The 27,122-nt window shown below is 39.4% G+C and overlaps 1 pseudogene; it reads right to left on the bottom strand.

Moving 5' to 3' along the window:
- Window positions 1–1,658: 1,658 nt before the first annotated feature.
- On the bottom strand, window positions 1,659–2,931 carry LOC783798 (spindlin-1-like; annotated as a pseudogene).
- Window positions 2,932–27,122: the final 24,191 nt, after the last annotated feature.

Raw genomic sequence — 27,122 nt, 5'->3', positions numbered from 1 at the left:
GAACTAAACTTGTACAAATAATGGACCATACGCACCATCCAAAATACGTCTGCATTACCCAGTGTGGACCGAGAACCTGGGTTTTGCTTTAGAAAAGTATTTATAATAAAAAATGGACAAAGCTTAGAATGAAAGGCAGACTTTTACCCAGATTTCCAATTGTTTTGTAAATTCTAATGTGGGTCATTAACTCTTGACAAGTGATTCACGCTTGAATTTAGCTTTAAGCCTCTAGATTTAAATGAGGCTCTGGACTTCTGAATTTTAAAACAAGCTGAATGTCCCCATGTGCTTCCTGTGCCCAAATTTAATTTTAAATAAACAGCAGTAACACATTACATATAAATAACTTGGATCAAACACTTCTGTTAAACTGGAGAAAATTATTTAACTCCCACCCCAACCACAAAGTAAGGACGGCCAATGAAGTGTGTGTGCGTGTGTGTGTGTACATAAATATAACATATATGTATATGTACACACTAATATAGATAGGTAGGTAGGTAGATATGCATACATACATATATATTCCTCTAATAAAAGGCAGTAATGAAAGGGTTTATGGCTAGGCCGATCTCCCCGGAGAAGCCAGAGGTCCCCAAGCCCGGGAGGAGACAAATGGCAAACAGCAGACATTTTTTTTTTTCTGCATTCCTTTGCTCCTGCTTTAGCCACTGTGGGAGGCTCCTTTAATTCTGTGTTGCTATGACAACAGTCAGTTCTGCCTGAAAGTAACTTTTTTCCAACCTTGAGCTGCTAATTGCCCAACCAAGCAATACATCTTACTCAGGGAAATGTTATTTCTTAAGGTATGTTAATGAGACTATGTATCTTGTTTGGAGGTCTGTTTTCCTTCAAGACTTACACATCTGTCCCAGAGACCTCTAGTCTAGACCTCTAGTCAAGGGGAGAGGACTCCCCTTGTGCAGATACGTATGTTGTAGGGTGCAACTGTCTCAGCCTTGAGGTGTTTCTTTCACCTATGATCAATGAGTAATAGGACGCCTTGCTAAATACTGGCAAGCGGGTACTCTGCTGCCCCCTTCTGATGTCTGTGTCAGAAGCTTTCTCTATCTCTTTTATACTTTAATAAAACTTTGATACACAAAAGCTCCAAGTGATCAAGCCAGGTTGCTGGCCCCAGATGGAAATCGTCTCCTCTGGAGGCCAAGAATTCCCGACCCCCAGGCATCGATCGTAGCTCATAGCCACAACCTTTCAGTAACAAAAATACAAAATTATGCTTGCATTATGGCAGCAGAATAAGAGTGTTAAGAAGGAAGGGGAATGTGGGTAAAATCTATTACAGTGTTAAATGACTATGATACTAGCTTAACTTTTACCAGTGTGTTAGTTGCTCAGTTGTGTCTAACTTTTTGCAATGCATGGACTCTGACCCACCAGGCTCCTCTGTCCATGGAATTCTCCAGCAAGAATACTGGAGTCAATAGCCATTCCTTTCTGCAGGGGATCTTGCCAACACAGGGATCGAACCCATGTCTCCTGCACTGCAGGCAGATTCTCACTGTCTGAGCCACCAGGGAAGCCTCAGCTTTTACCAGACTTGTCTGTAACTCCCTTCCAAACAGACAGATTTCTTTTAAGAGGAAGGGGTTCCTTACACAAAATGCATTGTGGTCACATAAATCTGTACTATTCAGAACAAAACCAGTTCTGCTGGCAGATATCTGTGTTCTTAGGGACATTTAAGTTTTCATTAAACTGGAAAGCAATCAAGTCTTTATGTCTACAAATTATACGTTTAATAGTTCCACAAATTTGGCAAAGTTCATGATATCAGGCTGTTTTCACCAGATCACAGGCAAAAATATGGAAGTCATCATCAGACAATGAACTAGACAGATGGTATGGCTCCTACTTGATGAATGACCATGCCGGTCCTTTCAGAGCCATCTTCTTTGGCCTATTCCATTTGTTTGCCTATCGGGCTGTCTGCAACTTCTCCCAGTTCCCTTTCTGCTGGAGGTGAATTATTAGAATCAGACATAATGTGTAGGTTGGCTTCTTTATAATCGTCTAAGAGCTGGTACATGTACAAGACAGGATCCTTTTCTAGATGATGGAAAGCCATGTGTTCATTACAGGGGTGTGTGCTAAGACCATTCCCCTCCACTCATCTTTAGAACCATCCTCAGTCTCAAACATCTGCTCCCTTGCTTTGCCAATTGTGTCGGCTAGGTATGCATCACCGATTTGAAATGTTACAAAGGTCCTCCCTATCAGGCAGGACTTCAAGTGTAGAAACTCATCTTTATTAAGTTCTAGTACCTAAACACAGTCAAATCCATCGCATTTTATAAGATACAAAGAAAGACTTACAGGCACCTGGCCCAGAATGGCTCCTTTCCGCTGGGTGACGAGGCCATTCCCTCTGTCCGCCTGTGCTGAATCCCGCAGCATACACTGTTCCACTGGGGCCGGGAAACAGGTGGGCTCACACCATGCAGTTGTTTTTCGTGGAATGTCCGTTTCTTCACGATACTTGCTGATAAACCCGCATGGCCTGCATCAGCTCTGGACTGTTGACCAGGGGTCTTCCCAAACGGGGTCTTCATTCAGCTGCATTTAAGTGAGCTCAGAGCTGCTGGATTAGGGTGAAAATTCAATGTGCTGCAGTTTGAAACTTTCCACAGAATTTCAATATTCTTCTTAATCCATCATCCCAAGCACTCGATTTCTGTTGTTGTGTTTTTACAAGTTAAGCAAAAATATGGGATTACGATAAACAAAATTTCCACACAGCACGCTGTATGCACCTGTGCTCCAAGTCCTCCTCTCCCCATAATGCCTCCAAACTATGTGGGTATTTAACTCATTTGAGTTCATTTTTGTGTGTGGTGTAAGAAAATGTTCTAATTATTTACCTGTATCTGTCCTGTTTTCTTGCACCACTTATTGAAGAGATTTTTTTCCCCCATTTTATATTCTTGCCTCTTTTGTAATAAACAAATTGACCATAACTACATGGGTTTATGGAGAAGGAAATGGCAACCCACTCCAGTGTTCTTGCCTGGAGAATCCCAGGGATGGGGGAGCCTGGTGGGCTGCCGTCTATGGGGTCGCACAGAGTCGGACACGACTAAAGCGACTTAGCAGCAGCAGCACACGGGTTTATTTCTGTTCACTTGATCCATGCTTCTATTTTTGTGCCAGTACCATATTGTTTTAATTAATGTAGCTGTATAATATAGTTTGAAGTCAGGGAGTATAATATCTCCAGCTTTGTTCTTTTTTCTCAAGATTGCTTTTACTATTCAGAGAGTTTTGTGGTTCTCTATAAACTGTAGGATTCCAGCTAGGTGAAAAATTTGATGAATATTTTGATAGGGATTTCATTAAATCTGTACATTATTTTGAGTAGTATGAACTAGATCAACAATATCAAGTTCAACAATATTGATTCTTCCAATTTGTGAACATGAGATATCTACATTTCTTTGTATCATCTTTGATTTCCTTCATCACTCTTTGATATTTAGAGTTTAAGAGTGTAAGGTTTTGGACTCCCTGAATGAATATATTCTTAAGTATTTCCTTGTTTTTAATACAATTTAAATGGGATAGTTTTCTTAATTTCCATTTCTGATAATTCATTATCAGTGTACAGAAAAGCAACAGATTTCTATATTAATCTTGTATCATGCAAATTTACTGAATTCATTCCTTAGTTTAATAGTTTTTTTCATGGTGATTTATGGTTTCCTATATAGAATATCAAGTCATCTGGGAAGAGTGAGAGTTTTACTTCTTCCCCTCCTACTTGGATATCATTTATTTCTGTTTTCATGTCTGATTGTTGTGGCTAGGATTTCTGATACTATATTAAGTAGAAACAGAGAGAGTAGGCATCATTGCACTGTTCCTGATTTTAGAGAAAGTTTTTGAATTTTCACCTTTGAGCATGCATTTAGCTGTGGCTTTGTCATGAATATTTGGTTGCTGATGGTTGAGATATAGTCCCTCTAAACCAATTTTGATGGAGTTTTTAACATGAATAAATGATCAGGTGCTTTTCTTGTATCTCAGTCGTGTCCGACTCTGTGCGACCCCATAGATGGCAGCCCACCAGGCCCCGCCGTACCTGGGATTCTCTAGGCAAGAACACTGGACTGGGTTGCCATTTCCTCCTCCAATGCATGAAAGTGAAAAGTGAAAATGAAGTCGCTCAGTCGTGTCTGACTCTCAGCGACCCCATGGACTGCAGCCTACCAGGCTCCTCCATCCATGGGATTTCCTAGGCAAGAGTACTGGAGTGGGGTGCCATTGCCTTCTCCTTTAAAAAATGTAGTGTATCGAAATGATTGATTTCTCGATATTGCAACATCCTTGCATTCCTGAAATAAAACCAACCTGACCATGGTGCATGATTCTTTTTAAATATTGTTTTTAAATATTGTTGAATTATGTTTGCTAATGTTTTGTTGAGGATTTTTGACTCTATCTGTCAGACATTTGTTACTGTTGTTCAGTTGCTAAGTCATGTCCAATTCTTTGTGATCCCATGGACTGCAGCACGCCAGGCTTCCGTCTTACATTATCTCCCAGGATTTGCTTAAACTCATGTCCATTGAGTCGGTGATGCCATCAAAAGGTTGCATCGTCTGTGGCTCCTTTCTTCTCCTGCCCTCGATCTTTCCCAGCATCAGGGTCTTTTCAAATGAGTCAGTTTTTCGCATCAGGTGGCCAAAGTATTGGAGCTTCAGCTTCAGCATCAGCCCTTCCAATGAATATTCAAGGTTGATTTCCTTTAGGATTGGTTGGTTTGATCTCCTTGTTGTCCAAAGGACTCTCAAAAGTCTTCACCAGCACCAGAGTTCAAAAGAATCAATCGATCGGTGCTCATCCTTCTTTATGGTCCAACTCTCATATTCATACATGACCACTGGAAAACCATAGCTTTGACTAGGCAGACCTTCACTTGTAAAGCAATGTCTCTGCTTTTTATATGCTGTCTAGGTTGGTCAAAGCTTTTCTTTCAAGGAGCAAGCATCCTTTAATTTCATGGCTGCAGTCACCATCTGCAGTGATTTTGGAGTCCAAAAAAATAAACCTCTCACTGTTTCCACTGTTTCCCCATCTATTTGCCATGAAATTATGGGACTGGTTCCCATGATCTTGGTTTTTTAAATGTTGAGTTTTAAGCCAGCTTTTTCACTCTCCTTTTTCACCTTCAAGAGGCTCCTTAGTTCCTTTTCATTTTCTGCCATTAGAGTGGTGTCATCTGAATATCTAAGATTATAGATATTTCTCCTGGCAATCTTGATTCTAGGCTGAGTTTCAACAAGCCCAGCATTTCTCATGAAGTACTCTGCATAAAAGTTAAATAAGCAGGATGACAATATACAGCCTTGTCATACTCTTGCCCAGTTTTGAACCACTCCAATGTTCTATGTCCGGTTCTAACTGTTGCTTCTTAACCTGCATACAGATTTCTCAGGAGGCAGGTAAGGAGGTCTGGCATTCCTATCACTTTCAGAATTTTCTGCAATTTGTTTTGATCCACACAGTCAAAGGCTTTAGCTTAGTCATTGAAGCAGAATTAGATGTTTTCCTGGAATTCCTTTGCTTTTTCTATGATCCAACAGATGTTGGCAATTTGATCTCTAGTTCCTCTCCCTTTTCTAAATCCATCTAGTATGTCTGAAAGTTCTCTGTTCACGTCCTGATGAAGCCTATCTTGAAGTGTAGCTTTGCATTGGAGTGAAAAATGAAGCAGGACACAGGCTCACAGAGTTTTGCCAAGAGAACACACTGGTCATAACAAACATGCTCTTTCAACAACACAAGAGTTGACTCTACACATGGACATCACCAGATGGTCAGTAGCAAAATTAGATTGATTATATTCTTTGAAGCCAAAGGTGGAGAAGCTTTATACAGTCAGCAAAAACAAGACCGGGAGCTGACTGGTCCTTATTGCAACTCCTTATGGACTCATTGCAAAATTCAGACTTATATTGAAGAAAGTAGAGAAAACCACCAGACAATTCAGATATGACCTAAATCAAATCCTTTATGATTATACGGTGGAAGAGACAAATATGTTTAAGGGATAAGAGGTGATAGAGTGTCTGAAGAACTATGGACGGAGGTTCATAACACTGTACATGAGGAGGTGACCAAAACCATCCTCAAGATAAAGGCATGCAAGAAGGCAAAATGGCTGTCTTAGGAGGCCTTACAAATAGCTGAGAAAAGCAGAGAAGCTAAAGGCAAAGGAGGAAAGGAAAGATATAAGCATCTGAATTCAGAGTTCCAGAGAATAGCAAGGAGAGGAAAGAAAGCCTTCCTCTATGATCAATGCAAAGACATAGAGGAAAACAGTATAATGGGAAAGACTAGAGATCTCTTCAAGAAAATTAGAGATACCAAGGGAACATTTCATGCAAAGATGGGCACAATAAAAGACAGAAATGGTATGGACCAAACAGAAGCAGAAGATATTAAGAAGAGGTGGCAAGACTACACAGAAGAACTGCACAAAAAAACGATTCATGACCCAGATAACCAAGATGGTGTGGTCACTCACCTATAGCCAGACATCCAGGAGTGTGAAGTCAAGTGGGCCTTCGAAAGCATTATGAGATATACTGGCCTGTAATTTTAATAACTTTTGTAATGTCTTTTGTTTTTGCCTCACTATAACGGTAGCCATGTAAAATGAATTTGAGGGTGCTCCTTCTTCTTCAGAATATTTTGAAAAGGATAAGTATTAGCTCTTCATTATATGTTTGGCTGAATTGTCCCATTAAGCTATACTGTCTTGGACTTTTATTTGCTGCAAAAAAAATTTTTTATTATTATTACAGATTCAATTTCACTGCTAGTGATGTCTTTCCAATTATCTCTTTCTTCTTGATTCAGCCTTAGAAAGTTTAATGCTTATAGAAATTTATCCATTTCTTCTAGCTTGTCTAATATGTTGGCATATAACTGTTTGCAGTGTTGTGATTATTTATCTCTGTTTTATCAGTTATAATTTCTCCTATTTCATTATTTATTTTGGTCATTTTCTTAATAAGGCTGATTTAACTGTTAACAATTTATCTTTAATTAAAAAAAAAAAACAGCTCTTGAAGATTTTCATATTTTCTATTTTTGTCTGATCTCTGATTGGTTTCCTCCCTGATTTTCATTAGTCCCTTCTTTCTGCTGATGTTGAGTTTTGTTTATTCCTCTTTTTCTAATTCCTTTAGAAGGTAGGTTAACTTTCTTTTTTCATTTTTTGCTGTTCCTTGAGGTAGGCCACCGCAAACTTACAGTTTATAACTGCTTTTGCTGCCATTCACCTTGGAGGAGGAAATGGCAACTCATTCCAGTATTCTTGCCTGGAGAATTCCATGGACAGCGGAGCCGGCAGGCCACAGTCCTTGGGGTCGCAAAGAATCAGCCTCATCTGAGCAACTGAGCACACAGATTCCTGAAAGTTGTAAATTTTTTTCAATTTTTCTCAAGGTATATTTTGACTTACTCTCTGATTTCTTTATTAATCCACTGATTTTGAGTAGCATGTTATATTGTCTCCATTTGCTTATCTTTTACCATATTTCATCCTATGATTGATTTCTAGTTTCATGATGATATATAGATGACACCATTTCCCTGGGAGAAAGTGAAGATGAAACAAAGAGCCTCTTGATGAAGCTGAAAGAGTAGAGTAAAATGTTGGCTTAAAACTCAACATTTGGAAAACAAAGATCATGGCATCCAGTCCTATCACTTCATGGCAAATAGCTGGGGAAAAAGTGGAACACTGCCAGATTTCAAAGAGGTCTCCAAAATCAATGTGTATCCTGACTGCAGACACGAAATTAAAAGACAGTCGCTCTGGAAGAAAAGCTATGACAAACCTAGACAGCATATAAAAAATCAGAGACATTACTTCTGACAAAGGTCTGTATAGTCAAAGCTATGGTTTTTCCAGTAGTCAGGTACAGATGTGAGAGTTGGACCATAAAGAAGGCTGAGTGCAGAACAACTGATGATTTCAAATTGTGGTGCTGAAAAGATACAATCCTAAAGGAGATCAGTCCTGGGTGTTCATTGGAAGGACGGAAGTTGAAGCTGAAACTCCAGTACTTTGGCCACCCCATGCAAAGAGCTGACGCATTTGAAAAGACCTTGATGATGGGAAAGACTGAAGGTTGGAGAAGGGGACGACAGAGGATGAGATGGTTGGATGGCATCACTGACTAGATGGACATAGGTTTGGGTAAACTCCAGGAGTTGGTGATGGACAGGGAGGCCTGGAGTGCTGGGTTTCATGGGGTCGCAAAGAGTTAGACACAACTGAGTGACTGAACTGAGCTGAACTGAAGATACTTGAGAATCCCTTGGACTGTAAGGACATCAAACCTGTCAATCCAAAAGGCAACTGACTCTGAATATTCATTGGAAGGACTGGCGCTGGAGCAGAAGCTCCAATACTTTGGCCACCTGATGTGAAGAGCTGACTCACTGGAAAAGACCCTGATGCTGGGAAAGACTGAGGGCAAGAGGAGAAGGGGGTGACAGAGGCTGAGATGGCTGGATGACATCACTGACTCAATGGACAAGAGTTTGAGCAAACTCGGAGAGATAGTGAAGAACAGGTAAACCTGGTGTGCTGCAGTTCATGGAGTCAAAAAAAGTCAGACAAAGCTTAGTGACTGAACAAAAATGTTGTTGTCAAAAAAAAAAAAAAGCTTGGTATAATTTTTGTCTTCTTATTCATTGAGATTTGTTTTGGAACATAGCTTGTGATTTAGCCTGAAGAATATTTCATGTGCCCTTAAAAAGAATATGTATTCTCTTATTTTTGGGTGGATTTCCCATAGATATCTATTAAGTACATCTGGTGTAATGTTTCACCCCTATTTTCTTATTGATTTTCTCTCTGGATAATCTGTCCATCGATATAAGTGGGATTATAAAGCTTCTTATTTTTATTACATTATTGTCAATTTCTCTCTCTATGCCTGACAAAATTTGTTTTATATATTTAGGTGCTCCTATATAAGATCCTGAGAAAAGAAGAAAAGTGAAAGGCAAAGGAGAAAGAAAAAGATAGACCCATTTGAATGCAGAGTTCCAAAGAAAAGCAAGAAGATATAAGGAAACCTCCTTAAGTGAACAGTGCAAAAAAATAGAGGAAAACAATAGAATAGGAAAGGCTAGAGATCTCCTCAAGAATATTAGAGATACCAAGGAAACATTTCATGCAGAGATAAAATCAATAAAGGACAAAAACAGCAAGGATATAACAGAAGCAGAAGAGATTAAGGAGCAGCGTCAAGAATATATAGAAGAACTATACAAAAAAGGTCTTAACGACCCAAGTAACCATGAAGGCATGGTCATTCATCTAGAACTAGACATCCTGGAGTATGAAGTCAAGAGGGCCTTAGTGAGCATTACTACAAACAATGTTAGTGAAGGTGATGGAATTTCAGCTGAACTGTTTCAAATCCTAAAAGATGTTGTTAAAGTACTGTACTCAATATGCCAGCAAATTTGGAAAACTCAGTAATGGCCCATGACTGAAAAAAGGTCACTTTTCACTCCAATCTCAAAGAAAGGTAATACCAAAGAATGTCCAAACTACCACACAATTGCACTCATTTCTCATGCTGGCAAAGTAATGCTCAGAATCCTTCAAACTAGATTTCAGCAGTAGATGAACTAAGAACTTCCAGATGTACAAGCTGGATTTAGAAAGGCCTGAGGAAACAGTCTCCAAATTGCCAACAATTGTTGGATCATCGAAAAGAAAGACAATTCCTGGAAAACATCTACTTCTGCTTCATGGACTACACTAAAGCCTTTGACTGTGTGGATCACAGAAAACTGTGGAAAAATCTTAAAGAGATGGAAATACCAAACCACCTTACCTGCCTCCTGAGAAACTTGTATACAGGTCAAGAAGCAACCGTTATAACCAGACATGGAACAATAGACTGGCTCAAAACTGGGAAAGGCATACATCAAGGCTATATACTGTCACCCTGCTTATTTAACTTGTATGCAGAGTACATCATGAAAACGATGGGCTAGATGAAGCACAAGCTGGAATCAAGATTGCCAGGAGAAATATCAACAACCTCGGATATACAGATGACACCACCCTTATGGCAGAAAGCAAAGAGGAACTAAAAAGCCTCTTGATGAAAGTGAAAGAGGAGAGGGAAAAAGTTGGCTTAAAGCTCAACATTCAGAAAACGAAGATCATGGCATCTGGTCCCATCACTTCATGGGAAATAGATGGGGAAATAGTGGAAACAGTGTCAGACTTTATTTTGGGGGGCTCCAAAATCACTGCAGATGGTGATTGCAGCCATGAAATTAAAATACGCTTACTCCTTGGAAGGAAAGTTACGACCAACCTAGATAGCATATTCAAAAGCAGAGACATTACTTTGCCAACAAAGGTCCATCTAGTCAAGGCTATGGTTTTTCCTGTGGTCTTGTATGGATGTGAGAGTCAGACTGTGAAGAAGGCTGAGCACCAAAGAAATGATGCTCTTGAACTGTGGTGTTGGAGAAGACTCTTGAGAGTCCCTTGGACTGCAAGGAGATCCAACCAGTCCATTCTAAAGGAGATCAGTCCTGGGTGTTCTTTGGAAGAAATGATCCTAAAGCTGAAACTCCAGTACTTTGGCCACCTCATGCGAATAATTGACTCATGGGGAAAGACTCTGATGCTGGAAGGGATTGGGGGCAGGAGGAGAAGGGGGCGACAGGATGAGATGGCTGGATGGCATCACTGACTCAATGGACGTGAGTTTGAGTGAACTCCAGGAGTTGGTGATAGACAGGGAGGCCTGGCATGCTGCAGTTCATGGGGTCTCAAAGAGTTGGACACAACTGAGCGACTGAACTGAACTGAACTGAAGGATAAACAGTCTAGTAACACTAGGAAACTGGGCTGGGTAATTATGGACAGTACTAATGCAACATTTCCTTAAAGGTAAGAACTGATGCAGAATAGACTAAGTCAGATGACGAGGGACATATTGGACCGTATCTAATGGAAGTTCTTGGCTTAACGCTTACTTATTACTTTTCTAATACTGCTAGCTATGTTGTTTGTATTTCACCTATTTTACAAAATTGGTTTTTCTTACATTGCCAAATGTGTGATTAATCCTCTCATAAAATGATGATATATAGTTCCATGTAAGCTCAATGATGATAATAATGTAACTCTAGATATAAGAAGGAGAAGGCAACGGCAACCCACTCCAGTACTCTTGCCTGGAAAATCCCATGGATGGAGGAGCCTGGTGGGCTGCCGTCCATGGGGTTGCACAGAGTCGGACATGACTGAAGTGACTTAGTAGCAGTAGCAGCAGCAGATATAGGAAGAAGCAGCAAGAGGGAATATTCTTCTTGACCATAAGAGACTAGTAAGACAGGTGGTCCAGAGACTTTCTGGCAACTGTTAATGGGGCCTAGTCCAATGATAGCATACTGACTAATGTATGGAAAAAATTTCACCTGCCTTGGGAATGAGCATTCCTAGCACCATGGGACAAAATGGTCATGAAATACCCCCCAAGTAATAGTCAAATTTACTACCATGATGGGGGCTCTAGTGATGGAAGTGGGCACTTTCCATCTGCCTCTATAAAGATTAAATCATGAGCTGTGGAGCTGCTTACCTTCAATACCCCCCTGAAGGGAGTTCAGGGTGGAGGTCAGGAAAGAGTCACTACTCTGTGTTCTGGGAAAAACTAGCAGGACAGGCCTTCAGATAGTTACATATTTTCAGAAGAAGATATTGTGAGCCCAAATTTTGCATCTTCTCATACCTAGAGATACACTGAGATCATTAACAGTGATGTCTGATTTGGCTATTAATTAGAATATTACAATTAAAAGTCAAAATGGAGTAGCTGTGGTTCAGACATTCAAGGAAATAACAGGTGATATTATGGGTATGATTTCAGACAAGTCCTTGTATGGCTAGGAACTTGAGTTTTCTGAGCTGTGTCAGATTTATACTGAGAGCTTACACCTTGTCTTGGGATCCCGGATGAGCCCCCAAGATGACAGATGAAAGCGTATGGTGTTCCACCGGATTTGTGGTCTCTGAAGGAGAAGATTTAACTCCAAGACCAAAGACAGTCTCAGTCATTTAGAGCTTTGTATAGTAGAAATTCTATTAAAGTGCCAGTGACAGAAAAAAGCTTCTGACATAGACATCAGAAGTCGGTAGAAGGATTGCCCACCTTGCTTGTTTTAAGCAGGGCATTATATACTTTTCTGCTAGCTGTTGAGAATAGGAAAAAAAATACCTCAAGGCTGTGAAAATTTTGCCCAAACCCTTTCCCATAACATACATCCTGGAATGACATCAGCACAAGATTAGCGAAAAGGTACAGGTTAACCCAGAGCTTAAAGCTGTGGAAGTTTTACCCAGATCTTCTCCCATAACATACATTCTGAGGTCAAAAAAGGCGTGTCCTGGAGCAAGAGATACTGCTGCCTATGGGGCCTACATGTCTGAGGCAAAAGAATGTGAAAAAGAGAGAAGGGTCACCTCCTCCTTAAAGGGGCCTTAGGCTTGGACTCTTTATCAACCTGCCTAAGTTAACTCTCAATATGACACCAGCCATTCTCAAAACAGTGTCTGCTGGCAGCTGGTAACTGCAGCCTTACTTTTTAAAAGTTTCTTTTTGTAACTATGTCATTTTTAGATGATGGAATTTTTTAGATCATACATTAACAAAATGAAGCAAGTATGATGAACGATAGCAATCGTTATCTATGTGTTAATATCACATTAAAAGTTAAAACCTAGCTAGATAAAACTAGACAGTTGGCTACCTGGCTACAGGCCTTCCCAGTGTGCCCAGTCTGGACTGAGCTTTAGGCTTATTCTCCTGAAAAGAAATGAAAGGCTTTTTTAGCCTATTAAAATTCCAATTGTCATTCCTCCAACTACCTCTATTTGGGTCTCTTTCACCAAAACGACAAACCAATAAGTTGAGGTTTCAATTATATAAGATTCAGATCCAGGGCTTGGGACTCAGAAATATTTCCAGTTCAGTGTCAAGTTTCCCAACTGAGGCTAGACTGTGGCCTATTTTAGCAGGAAATGGCCAGAGACATCATCACTCTATTCCTTGAGTTGGAACTGTGCAGTACACTTGGGAGCTCCAAAATACAGATCCCTTCTGGGTCACTTGTTTCTTGCTTATAGAATATAGGCTTCATTCAGCCTCATTGACCTTCCCTGAGTTCCACAGGTTGAATTCAAAGAGTTATTAATCAAGGAAGGGATGGGATACAGAAATAGAAGAGGAGAAATCAAATGGTGGTACAGCCTGGGGGCAGGGTCCCGGCTCCTCCTCAAGGAGTGTGCATAACCATTTATTTCAGTTCTTCTGCAAAATCGGGGTCCCCACCTCTCAAGTATGGTAACTTCTGGCTGAATTCAAGATTCCTGGAACACCACTCTATTCCTAGAGCTGCCCACCAACCAATCAGAAGATAGTCAAACACCCTGAAACCCTCACCCTAAATTTTGCCTTCCTTTTCTGGGCCCAGTGATGATCATTCTGCTAGGCCTCATTTCCGACTCTTGTCTGTTTCAACTACTTACAAGTTCATCTCTGACAGGCTCCAATAATCGCAGGCTAAATTTTCCTACGAGGGTGAATGCCAGTTTCAGGCACAGAACATCTCAATTTAGATCGAAAAGAGAGAGACTACTACTCCACTAGACAGGACTCCGCCCACTCTCAGCAGGGAGTATTAACAGTTGCAGAAGAAAGAAACAAGTATCTTCAGTATGAAGTCTCTCAGGGTGGCGTTGTTAGGCAAACCACCTGAAACCACCCACCCTTGCCAGGCCCAATAATAACCGCTTGCATAAGTTATCTTAAACAGGAGGCCCTGGTAAGGAATGAGGAACCAATAAGCTACCACCAACCTGAAGAATCTGAGAAAGATCACAAAGAGAAAGAAGACTACACTTTATATGCCCTATCAAATTCACAGACTTCTTCTTGCTGGAAGCCATGTTGGCTGAGGGATTGACGTGCCACCAAGAAGGACCCTGCATTCAGAGAAAACCCGGAAACTAACCCAATTACCATAAAACCCAGGCCCGGGAACCATGCGACGGTGCCGTCCTCCTGGGTCCCCTACTTTCCTGCTCTCTTCCCTGGCGCCCTTCCCAACAGCTTCTCGCTTTGTCATCACGTGTGTCTCCTCAGACAATTCATTTCCGAGTGTTAGATAAGAGCGTGGTCTCAGGCCCTAGAAGTGTTCCCCCTTCCTGCAACAAAGGGATAAACTGGATCACAGATCTTGGGGATAAAGAAGGCTAATTCAGCTCAAAATTGGAATCAAACGTCAAATTTTGAATCTGGTGATTGATTGAATGAGGAAGAAGAGACCACATAGATTAAAATAGTGTCTTGGATTTCTTCTTTGGTTAATCAGTTAGATGATGATGAGATGTTCTTTAGATTTGGTAACATAAAAGCTTAGAATGAAGAAGAAAATTGTAAAGATGGATACTAAAATCTGTTATATATGAAGGAGATATATATATAGCCTTCCTTTTCTGGGCCCAGTGATTATAATTCTGAGTATACTTATATATGTGTGTGTGTGTGTGTGTGTGTGTGTGTGTGTGTGTATTGGACAAGGAAATGGCGACCCACTCCAGTATCCTTGCCTGGAGAATTCCATGGACAGAGGAGCCTGGCAGGTTACAGACCGTGGGATCGCAAAGAGTTGGACACGACTGAGCAACTAACCACAGACACACACACACACACACACACACACATGCCCCTTGTATGTCTCAACGTGAAAAGAAACATGCCATGTAAGAGCTGTGAGATGGGTCTTCCTGGGAACTATAGCCTGAGAGACAGCCTCTCAGGTAGCTCTGAAAAACTGAAGAGATTACAAGGGGAACCACCAGATGTAATATAGTCAAGATCTCACTGAAATGTTACCGCCAGTCACAGGATCAGGTATCTCATTTAATAACTGCAGTGCTTTGCTACGTATGTGAAGATGCAAAACTTTGGGGTACATAAAAATCCCCCCAGCAGCGTCTAATTATCTGAGGACCTGTTCTGTCGGTTTTCCTTTGGCCTGAATTCTTGTCTAAGGTATGTGGTATGTCAGTGACGACAACGACTAATTTCTCAATTCTTGTAGAACAGGGTGGTGGAAAACATTCTCTGTTTTACATACGAAGACATGACTCTTTAAAGATATGTAGTCATAACAACAATGAACAGACAACCCTTTTCAAACACAAGTCACTGATCTAAACTAAGTGAACCACCAGTGCAATTTGGAAGCAATTTGTTAGCAATGCAAATGTCAAGCTACTTCTGAATTTCCCAAAAGCAGGATAAACAAAATAAATGTACCATCAAGCAGCACAGGTGAGACACTCAAGCTTCAAGAGCTCTCCTTTGATTACTTTAAAAACCAGAGAAAGGCAGCATAACAAGTTTCCACTTGATCGGACTATGTTTATTCATCCAGATGCAAGTCAGAGGAAGCAGGCCTAATAGTTCTGAATTACTATAAAAGGTTGTATACACTTGCCAGATTTATGCATTTAGGCCATAAAAGCAAAAGAATCTTACAGAGGCATTTTCTTAATTAAGCAATTTAGGTATAAAACCAGGGAGAAAGAAAAATATATATATTACAGCACCTGCCCCAAATGACCTCACTATCCTTTTTTTATCCAAAGATTTCCTTTTTGGCTCTCCACACTAGTTCAGAGATTTCCGCCTCAAGTAAAACATCTACTGAACATCTCCACCCATCACTTCCACCAACTAAAGACTTCCACCAACTTGTACATACTTCTGCTGGAATACTAACTCATTTCATAATCATTTATCTATGTCCCCTTGTTCTGTGGTGTTTTCAAAGGCAAAGCTCAAGACCTTTCACAGACAGATTTTAACCATGTATGATCACAACCAAAATCAGGAAGAGAAAACAGGGAATCCTAATTCTTTAAAGTTTAGGGAATTTCTATTGAGCTTATTTGTATTAGCTTATAAATCTGATAATATAATGTTATATTACTATGTTAAAGAATAATTATCTGAAAGGGGTATAACCAAGATTCTCATGAAGATACAAAATGATCACGTTAAATATTTTATTTAGCTAATTATTAATGAGGAAATTAGGTATATATTACAACTGGTTCAAAGGAAAAGTCAAACAAGTACATATTTATATGGAGTAAATGTTCCTTTAGTGAAGAAATGTAGAAAAGAATTTACAAATTGGTATAAAAAATTGACTCCCCCCCACCACCCCCAGGAGGAAAGGGGAAGAGTCAACTGAACCTCCACCAAACAGAATTTATTTGCATGTCTAAGAACAAGAATTATTTTGCATTGCTATCAGTTACCTGCAATTTTCAGAGTTGTAAAGTAGCTCAAAGGCAATGAAACCCTAGACTGCTAGACCCAAAAACTCAGGAGCTGTCCTCGAAACAATGAAAAAAGTTCCATTGGAGATAGTGGTCTTTTTAGTTTATCGCAAACTGGCTTACAATTATCAGCATCGTCTTAAAGATGGAGTGAGGGCTCCATGTTCTCTGATTAAAGATTAATCTGTCATCAAAACTTGGTTTCCTCAGCTTGTAAGAAAATATTTCTGACCTCCCTCACAACACATTCAGTTATATTATTAGCTTGGCAATGGCACCCCACTCCAGTACTCTTGCCTGGAAAATCCATGGACAGAGGAGCCTGGTGGGCTGCAGTCCATGGGGTCGCTAAGAGTCGGACACGACTGAACGACTTCACTTTCACTTTTCTCTTTCATGCATTAGAGAAGGAAATGCAACCCACTCCAGTATTCTTGCCTGGAGAATCCCAGGGACGGGGGAGCCTGGTGGGCTGTCATCTATGGGGTCACACAGAGTCAGACACAACTGAAGCAACTTAATATAACATAACAGTCTTTATTAATACAAAAATGACTACAAAATCTAGCATCTGTTGAGGTACCAACTCTGGATAATACAAACAAGGTACGAAGATACAGTGCACAGCACAGAGCACATAGCCAACATTTTATAGAACTATAAATAGAGTGTAATCTATAAAAATTTGAATCAGTATGTTGTACACCTGAAACATACTGTAAATCAACTATATGTTTAACGCTGAGTACTCCTATGATCTTATACTGGATTGGAAAAACAAAGTACAGCTATAGAATTTTTTTAATCTATTTATTAAGAAATTAATGACAGTTGTTTTTTTTTTTTTTTTTTCGGCCAGATGGTGTGATGAGTGCTTTACCTACAGAATTTCTTTAATCTTCATGTCAAGTTGATGAAGAATTCTATTACTCTTCTTTTATAGAAGAGGAAACTGAACATTAGTAAAGGTTTTAAATCACAGATGTAACACGTGATACCACGGAATTTTAAGCAGATAGCTCTGGATCTGTGCTGTCCAATACGGTAGCCACTCGCTATGTGTGATTATTGAGACTTAAAATGTGGCTAGTTCAAACTGCTATGTGCTATAGGTCTGTTGATTAAAATACTGCACAGCCTAAAAGTTGAAAATTATGTTTTACTCAGCAGACATCCTGAGGACTTCAAGACCAGGACACAGCATCTCAGATCACTCTGAGAGATTGTTCTGAAGAGGCAAAGGAAGGCGTCAGGATATATAGGAATTTTGCAACAAAGACTAGGTAGTTAGACCATCAAAGGATTACTGTTGATTAAAGAAAATCAATACCTCAAGATGTGGAGAAAATGGAAACAATAACAGACTTTATTTTCTTGGGCTCCAAAATCACTATGGACAGTGCCTGGGGCCATGAAATTAAAAGACACTTGTTTATTGAAATGGAGACCAAAAGAAAGCAGGAGAAACAACACTCATATCAGATAAAACAGACTTTAAAATGCAGACCATTACAAGAGACAAAGATGGACACTACATAATGATCAGGGGGTCAATCCAAGAAGATATAACAATTATAAATATACATACACCCAACATAGGAGTATCTCAATAGATAAGGCAAATCCTAATGACTATTCAAGGGGAAATTGACAGTATCACAGTAGTGGGGCACTTGATACCCACTCACACCGATGAACAGATCATCCAGATAGATTAACAAGAAGACACAGCTTTAAAGGACACATTGGACCACTTAGACCTAACTGATATCTACAGGCCATTCCCCCCAAAAACAATGGATTTCACCTGTTTCTCAAGTGCACATGGAACATTCTCCAGGATAGATCACACCCTGGGCCAGAAATCTACTCTTGGTAAATTTTAAAAATTGAAATCACTTCAATCACCTTTTCCGATCATAGTGCTGTAAGATTAGATATCAACGACTGGGAAAAAGCTATTAAAAAAATACAAACATATGGAGGCTAAACAACATGCTTCTGAATAACCAACAGATCACTGAAGAAATAAAAAAGGAAATCAAAATATGCATAGAAACAAGTGATATTGAAAACATGACAACCCAAAACCTATGGGATTCAGTAAAAACAGTGCCAAGAGGGAAGTTCATAGCAATACAAGCCTACCTCAAGAAGCAAGAGAAATAGCAAATAAACAACCTAACCTATACCTAAGCAACTAGAAAAAGAACAAAAATCCCCTAAAGCAGTAGAAGGAAATAAATTGGAAAAATCAGAGCAGAAATAAATGACAATTGAAGTAGACTATATAGCAAAGATTAATACAGCTAAAAGCTGGTTCGTTGAGAAGATAAAATAGACAAACCATTAGCCAGACTCATCAAGAAAAAAAAGGGAGAAGACTCAAATCAATAAAATTAGAAATGAAAATGAAGAAGAAGACACATGTATCCCATTGTTCTTTGCAGCACTATTACAGTACCTAGAACATGGAAGCAACCTAGATGTCCATCAACAGATGAATGGATAAAGAAGTTGTGGTACATATACACAATGGAATATTACTCAGCCATAAAAAGGAACGATCTGAGTCAGTATAATGAAATGGATAAACCTAGAACCTGTTATACAGAGTGAAGTAAGTCAGAAAGAGAAAGATAAATATTATATTCTAATGCATATATACAGAATCTGGGAAAATGGTACTGAAGAATTTATTTACAGGGCACTAGTGGAGAAACAGACAGAGAATAGACTTATAGACATGGGGAGAGGGGAGGAAAGAGTGAGATGTATGGAAAGAGTAACATGGAAACTTATATTACCATATGTAAAATAGATAGACAATGGGAATTTGCTGTATGGCTCAGGAAACTCAAACAGGGGCTGTGTATCAGCCTAGAGGGGTGGGATGGGGAGGGAGATGGGAGGGACATTCAAAAGGGAGGGTATATATGTATGCCTATGGTTGATTCATGTTGAGATTTGACAGAAAACAATAAAATTCTGTAAAGCAATTATTCTTCAATTAAAAACTAAATCAATTTTTTAAAAAAGAAATGAAAATGGAGAAATTACAACAAAGCATAGAAATACAAATGATCATATGAGACTGCTGCTAAGTCACTTCAGTCATGTCCGACTCTGTGCGACCCCATAAACGGCAGCCCACCAGGCTCCCCCATCCCTGGGATTCTCCAAGCAAGAACACTGGAGTGGGTTGCCATTTCCTTCTCCAATGCACGAAAGTGAAAATTGAAAGTGAAGTCGTTCAGTCATGTTGGACTCTTAGCTACCCCATGGACTGAAGCCTGCCAGGCTCCTCCGTCCATGGGATTTTCCAGGCAAAAGAGTACTGGAGTGGGGTGCCGTTACCTTCTCCGATGAGACTACTATGAACAACTATATGCCAATAAAATGGACAACTTGGAAGAAATGGACAAATTCTTATAAAAGTATAACATTCCAATAATGAACCAGGAAGAAATAGAAAATTTGAACAAACCAATCACAAGCATGGAAATCAACTATAATCAAAAGTCTTCCAACAAATCAAAGTCCAAGACCAGGTAGCTTCAGAGGCGAATTCTACCAAAAATTTAGAAAAGAGACAGCACCTATCCTACTCAAACTCTTCCAGAAAATTGCAGAGGAAGGAAAGCTCCCAAGCTCATTCTATGAGGCCATCATCACCCTGATACCAAAATCAGACAAAGATGCCACCAAAAAAATAAAACTACAGGCCAACATTACTGATAAACATAGATGCAAAAATCCTCAACAAAATTCTAGCAAACAGAATCCAACATTATAATAAAAAGATTATAAAGATCATGTGGGCTTTATTCCAGGGATGCAAGCATTCTTCAGTATTCTCAAATCAATCAGTGTGGTATACCATATTAACAAATGGAAAGATAAAAATCATAGGATCATTTCAACAGATCCAGAAAAAGCCTTTGAGAAAATTCAACACCCATTTATGATAAAACCTCTCCAGAAAGTAGGCATAGAAGGAACATACATCAACATAATAAAAGCCATATATAACAAACCCACAGCAAACATTATCCTCAATGGTGAAAAATTGAAAGCGTTTCCTCTAAAATCTGCCGGAGAAGACTGAGAGACCCTTGGACAGCGAGGACATCAAACCAAAGATTTCCAAAGTCAATCTTAAGGGAAATCAACCCTGAATACTCATTGGAAGGACTGATATCAAAGCTGAAACTTCAGTATTTGGGTCATCTGATGTGAACAGCTGACGCATTGGAAAAGTCGCTGATGCTGGGAAAGATTGAGGGCAGAAGGAGAAGAGGGTGTCAGAGAATGAGATGGATGGACAGCATCACTGATGCAATGGACATGAACTTGAGCAAATTCAGGAGATGGTGAGGGACAGAGAGACCTGACATGCTGCAGTCCATGGGGTTGCAAAGAGTCAGACGTGACTGGGCAACTGAACGACAACCTTTAAAATCAGAAACAAGACAAGGAGGCCCACTCTCACCGCTACTACTCAACATAGTTTTGGAAGTCCTAGCCACAGCAATCAGAGAAGAAAAATAAATCAAATCCAGGTTGGAAAAGAAGAAGTAAAACTCTCCCTGTTTGCAGATGACATGATCCTCTACATAGAAAACCCTAAAGATATCCACCAGAAAATTACTAGAGTTAATCAATGAATATAACAAAGTCACAGGATATAAAATTAGTATACAGCAATCCCTTACATTCTGATACACTAACAATGAAAAATCAGAAAGAGACATTAAGGCGTCAATCCCATTCACCTTTGCAATGAAAAGAATAAAATATTTAGAAATAAATTTGCCTAAAGAAACAAAAGACCTGTATACAGAAAACGATGTATTCTCTTAATAGGGGAAGAAAAAGAGGATGTTGGCAACCTAGGGGAGCATAAATGAGTTTTAGAAAGGATGAATGGGTCATTAGAAGAATAGATGGGAGACAAGATAGCTTGTGACAAAGTCTGTCTGACTGTAATGTTCATTTCTGGTGTCCTCTTCTGTGGTAAGAGTCAATCTTCCCTGGTTGACGAAAATTCCTTCTAGGGAATTTATGACAAATGAGTTCCTTTTGGAGGATCTGTCTTTAGGTAACAAGGGAAGTTTAGAAAAACATTTCCCTGAGTATGTTGTTTTTCTACTCAGGTTGGTATTCAAGAGGTGAACTGAACATTTGGAAGTTTTTAAACTGTTTTTTCTTTTCTTTCTTTCCTCCTTTCTTTTAATTGAGGACATCTCAGATTTGCATTTTCTCATCCATAAAGGAGAAAACTTAGCCATTAATGACTTCCTTACCTGCTTGCATTTAGCCTTTCTTACATGGAATTTATGCATCTTAAAGAGAAATGTAAGATCAGATTCTGAACTTTTTCAGTGACTTGAATTTTCAGTAATTATTCTTTTATTCTAGGAGAAATAGTAAAAGAACTATTGTTCTTTTAATTGGGTGGTGAGCAAAGTCTCTATCTATAACATTACATAACAGAGACTCCTAAATCCTTATTTCTATGAATGACCTGACATAGAATATTTTATTTTCAAAGAGAATTCAATAATAAGAGGAATGAATTTCCTCCTTAATTTGCTATTTTAAAATTTTATTTATTTTTGAGTCTGCTTTATGCTTTTTGGGGTAAAATCAACTTGTTCTAATTAAAAACCTCTCCTGTGCCCTTGATGTTTGAACATTTTTATTTCTTAACATCTGCATATTTTTAGGGCCTAATGTTTCAACTTCATGCTCTGTGAGAATACCAACTGATTGTAGAAATATGCATTAAAATAGAGTGAATTGGCATTTCCATGTCCTGACAATGCTGATAGAAGCACTGTGCATATGGGATGGCCATTATGACTTTTAAAATAATAATAATGACATATACTATTACCTAGCTAGGAAAATAATATGGATGATTTTTCTTATTGCCCTTTGTTCTATTTTGTTTTAATAAGTTCACCACTAAATATTAGTAAAAGTGCTATGGCTAAGAAATCATGGATCCTCTATTTTAATTTCTTTTTTTTTTTAAGATTTAACCTAAAATCATCCATGAAAAGCCTTGCAGTTTTCTGTTAATTCTTCTGAAGGATTCTAAGCCTCAAATATGTAAGAAATAAAATTGATTAGATCTTCTTTTTTATTGGCAGATAAGTTATAAAGTGATGGCAGGTGTTCTTAAACTCACTCATTTAGAATTATCAGGAAAATTACAAAGTGAATCAATTACCAAGATGGGATGATGTGGTTAAAACAATCAATAGTGTATTTCGTCTTGTTTCTATTCTTCATCTGAAGTATGTTTTATGTGGATATAATCTTTATCTCTAATTAATATTATAGCCATTGTGAAATTTCCTTTAAGTTTTAGTACTTACATTTTATTGTCCCCTGTCCTCATCATTAATAATGGCTAACTGTACTTGTTTTCCTTTAGTCAGCTGAATGCTTTTACTTTATTATCATTGTTTTTTGAAAACAGCACTTTTAATGCTATACTCAGACCAGAAAAAAACTGCCTCAGATAATTATGGAAGCCTTATGAAATTTACAATCTTTTAAAAATGCCCAAGTATTGTAATATTTATTTCAGGCACATATCACAACCATTTTTAAATAACAAATATAAAGTAAAACACATTTACTGAAACAATTTTTTTTTTAATCTAAAAGGAACAAAATCATTGAAAAAGTTAACCCTTAGGGGTTCCCTGCTGGCTCAGATGGTAAAGAATCCACCTGTTAATGCAGGAGACCTGGGTTTGATATCTGGGTTTGGAAGATCCTCTGGAGAAGGGAATTGCCACCCATTCCAGGATTCTTACCTGGAGAATTCCGTGGACAGAGGAGCCTGGCAGGCTACAGTCCAAGGGGTCACAGAGAGCTGGACACGGCTGAGCACCTAACATTTTCACTTGGTGTGCTAACTGTTATTCTGACCAGACCCCCAGTTAGAGCTAGCGTTCCTTATTTTTTCAGATGTCCTCTACTTTTGCTCTTTCTTAAAATTTAAAGTAAACCTGAAATTAAGGAGGAAAATGAACCATATTTTGCTACTTAATAATATCTAGTATCAGGACTAATGTCTACACATTTTGGCTATGTTTACAGAGTCTCCTAATAGGCAACTTTTTCTTAACATTTTGAATTCTCTAAAGATCAAATTTGTGTTCTATGGCACCAAATAATGCCTTTCAGCTCTGTATTTTCCATTGTCTCAAGTCTTTTTACTCATGTCTTCAGATTTGTTCCTACTCACAGCACTTCTGACACCAAAATGTAGAGGTTTTCTTCCAAATCAACCAATTCAACAACTCTCCAGACACCACTGAGTATCTTACAATTTGATTCAGATCTGACCCCAACTACTTGGATTTAGAACAGACTCCCACAGGTTAAATGATCAATCCCACAAGATTTCCCTCCACTTCAGATGCCAGTTGCAAATCCTGGACCATGTGTAGTTCTGACCAAATGACTGTAAACCAGGAGTTCCCATGACTGTGTCCTCAGTAATATGCTAGAGTGGCTTACAGAATGCAGGAAAACAGTTTACATACTATTATCAGTTTATTACAAATGATATAACTCATCAACAGCCAAATGGAACAAATGTACATATAGGGCAAGGCCTGTGGGAAGGGGCACCCAGCTTCCCTACACTTTCTGGCTGAGCCGCTCTCCCTGCACTTCAACACATTCTTCAACCCAGAAGCTCCCCAGTCCTGCTGTGTAGGTCTTTTTTTATGGAGGTACCAATTCATGATCATGTAAATCATTGGTCACTGGAGATTAACACAAACTTTAGCCTACCGCCCCTCCTTGGAGGTCAAATAGGTAGAACTGAAAGTTCTAACCCTCTGCTCACATGACTGGTTCCTCTGGCACCTAGCCTCCATCTGGAGGCTATCTAGAGGCCCACCAAGAGGCACCTTATCAACTTAAACCTGGGTATGATTGAAAGAGGTTTATTATAAATAATGAATAACTTTCCTCTAACTCTACCACTAAGGAAATTTCAAAGGTTTTAGATGCTCTGTGCCAGGAACAAGGAATGAAGGCCAGATACATGTTTCCTATTATATACCCATATCATATACATTAAACATTTTAAGAATAGGTAGACTAAAATTTCCAAATTAAAAGTAAAAGCCATAGAAGTCTCAGAATTACACTCTGAGCACCATTGGGCCCAGGGGCTTCCCTGATAGCTCAGTTGGTAAAGAATCCGCCTGCAATGCAGGAGACCCCGGTTTGATTTCTGGGTAGGGACAATCCGCTGGAGAAGGGATAGGCTACTCATTCCAATATTCTTGGGTTTCCCTTGTGGCTCAGCTGGTATAGAATCCACCTGCAATGCAGGAGACCTGGGTTCGATCCCTGCATTGGGAAGATCTCCTGGAGAAGGGATAGGCTACCCACTCCAGTATTCTTGGGCTTCCCTCGTGGCTCAGGTGGGAAAGGAACCGCCTGCAATGCGGGAGACCTGGGTTCGATCCCTGGGTTGGGAAGATCCCCTGGAGAAGAGAAAGGCTACCCTCTCCAGTACTCTGGCCTGGAGAATCCCATGGATTGTATAGTCCACGGGGTCGCAAAGAGCTGGACACGACTGAGCGACTTTCACTCTTGGGCTTCCCTTGTAGCTCAGTTGGTAAAATCTGCCTGCAGTGCAGGAGGCCTGGGTTCAGTTCCTTCTTGGGAAGATCCTCTGGAGAAGGACATGCCAACCCACTCCAGTATCTTTGCCTGGAGAATCTCATGGACAGAGGAGGTTCCCAGGGTCACAAGAGTCGGACACGCCTTAGTGGCTAAACCACCACCACCACCACTGGGTTTTGTAAAGTCAAATCTGGTAAGCTGATGCACTCTGCCTTATCAATCAATGGGGCTATAATACAACTAGTCTGATGTTATGTCACACCCTGTTATCCCCAACCACAATGAACTGATCAAATATGTCTTCTATTTTCCTTTTTAATTTTACTGCTATGAATATTGTTAGGCTTCCCACTTGGCACAGTGGTAAAGAATCTGCCTGCCAGTGTAGGAGATGCAAGAGACACGGGTTTGATCCCTGGGTTGGGAAGATGCCCTAGAGTAGGAAATGGCAACCCACTCCAGTATTCTTGCCTGGAAAACTCGATGGACAGAGGAGCCTGGAGGGCTACAGTCCATGGGTCACGAAAGATCGGACATGACTGAGCACGTGCACACACACATACACACACACACACGCATGCACATATTAATACCATTATTACTCTCCTTAACAAAGATATTTATGTCGAGTATATGATGTGTACTAGGCCATAGCCTAGTTTCCATTTGAACTTAAGCCCAATAGCCTTACGTGAGAATCAGAGAGAAAAATGGAGCAGCGCATCTAGAAAATCTAGAGAGCTTTTAAAAATTGACACTATAATTCTAGAGTTTTATGGACAAAATCTATGTCTATAATTATAATTATAATTGCAGGCTTTCATTACTCATTTTAAATATTCTGACCTTCCACAATTATTTTCTATGACTCTGATTTGAAAGGTCTGGGATTGGGTCCAGGAATTTATAGTTTTGAAAGCTCATCTGCTGATTCTTCTGTGCAACTAATTTGCAAACCCTTTAATCATACAGGTGAAGAGATTAAAGCCAAGAGGGTAAAGTAACTTATCCTTTTAAGGTGAAATTTCACCATTACAGCTTACATGTTTAGAACTTCAAGACTTCTCAGTCATTAATATTTTAATGGAAATATTTTCAAGAATGGCTGTGTCAACTAAAGAACAGTAAGATCAAGGAGTAAAACTCAAGATATGCAATTAGGGAGAGAGGATGTTCCCAGAGGAACAAAAATAATGAGATTAAATTTATTTTCACTTACATTATTGTATTTCAGAGAGACAATGACCTAGCAAAGAAGCAAAAGTGGTAGTCTTTGCACTGTTACAGGTTATAAAGATAAATATAAAGATAAAGTAACTGAAGATCTTAACGTTTCAGTGACTACCCACAATCACAGAATTTTGTGCCAGAACTCTGTCATAAACCCAAAGTCAGTACATCAAATACCACGCTCTTCTGACATTTGATGCTAAATGATTGTCTAACTTCTGATTTTACCTCAGACCGAACACTGTAATTGGGAATATATACATAAGGGAGCCCATACTGAAAAAAAATTTTGAACAGCTTTATCTGTACCTTGTACAAATCTTAAAATATAATGTGTTTTAAAATATTTAATATTTCATAGCTGTTAAAAGGGCCTTCCCCAGTGGCTCAGTTGTAAAGAATCCTCTTGCAATGCAGGAGAGGAGGGCTCAATGCCCGGACTGGGAAGATCCCCTGGAGGAGGGCATGTCAATCCACTGTAGTATTCTGGCCTGGAGAAATCCTAGTGGACAGAGGAGCCTGGCTGGCTACAGTCCATAGGGTGGCAAAGAATCGGACATGATGAAGTGAATGAACACAGCACAGCACTAAGCTGTCAAAAATGTCCCATAAATGTCTTCAACTGTCTCATCCTTTGATTTATTTTTTGCTGTATTTACTTCGAGCAAGTTTACTTTAAAACTGTAACCATATTATTTGTCAACTTTTATCCATGTCGTGGATATTGTGTTTATTTTTTAATACAGTCTCATAGGTATTTCGGAGAAAGCAATGGCACCCCACTCCAGTACTC

This window comes from Bos taurus, chromosome 14 (genome assembly GCF_002263795.3).
Source record: "Bos taurus isolate L1 Dominette 01449 registration number 42190680 breed Hereford chromosome 14, ARS-UCD2.0, whole genome shotgun sequence".
Taxonomy (NCBI): Eukaryota; Metazoa; Chordata; class Mammalia; order Artiodactyla; family Bovidae; genus Bos; species Bos taurus.
This window is presented reverse-complemented; position numbering and strand designations above follow the sequence as displayed.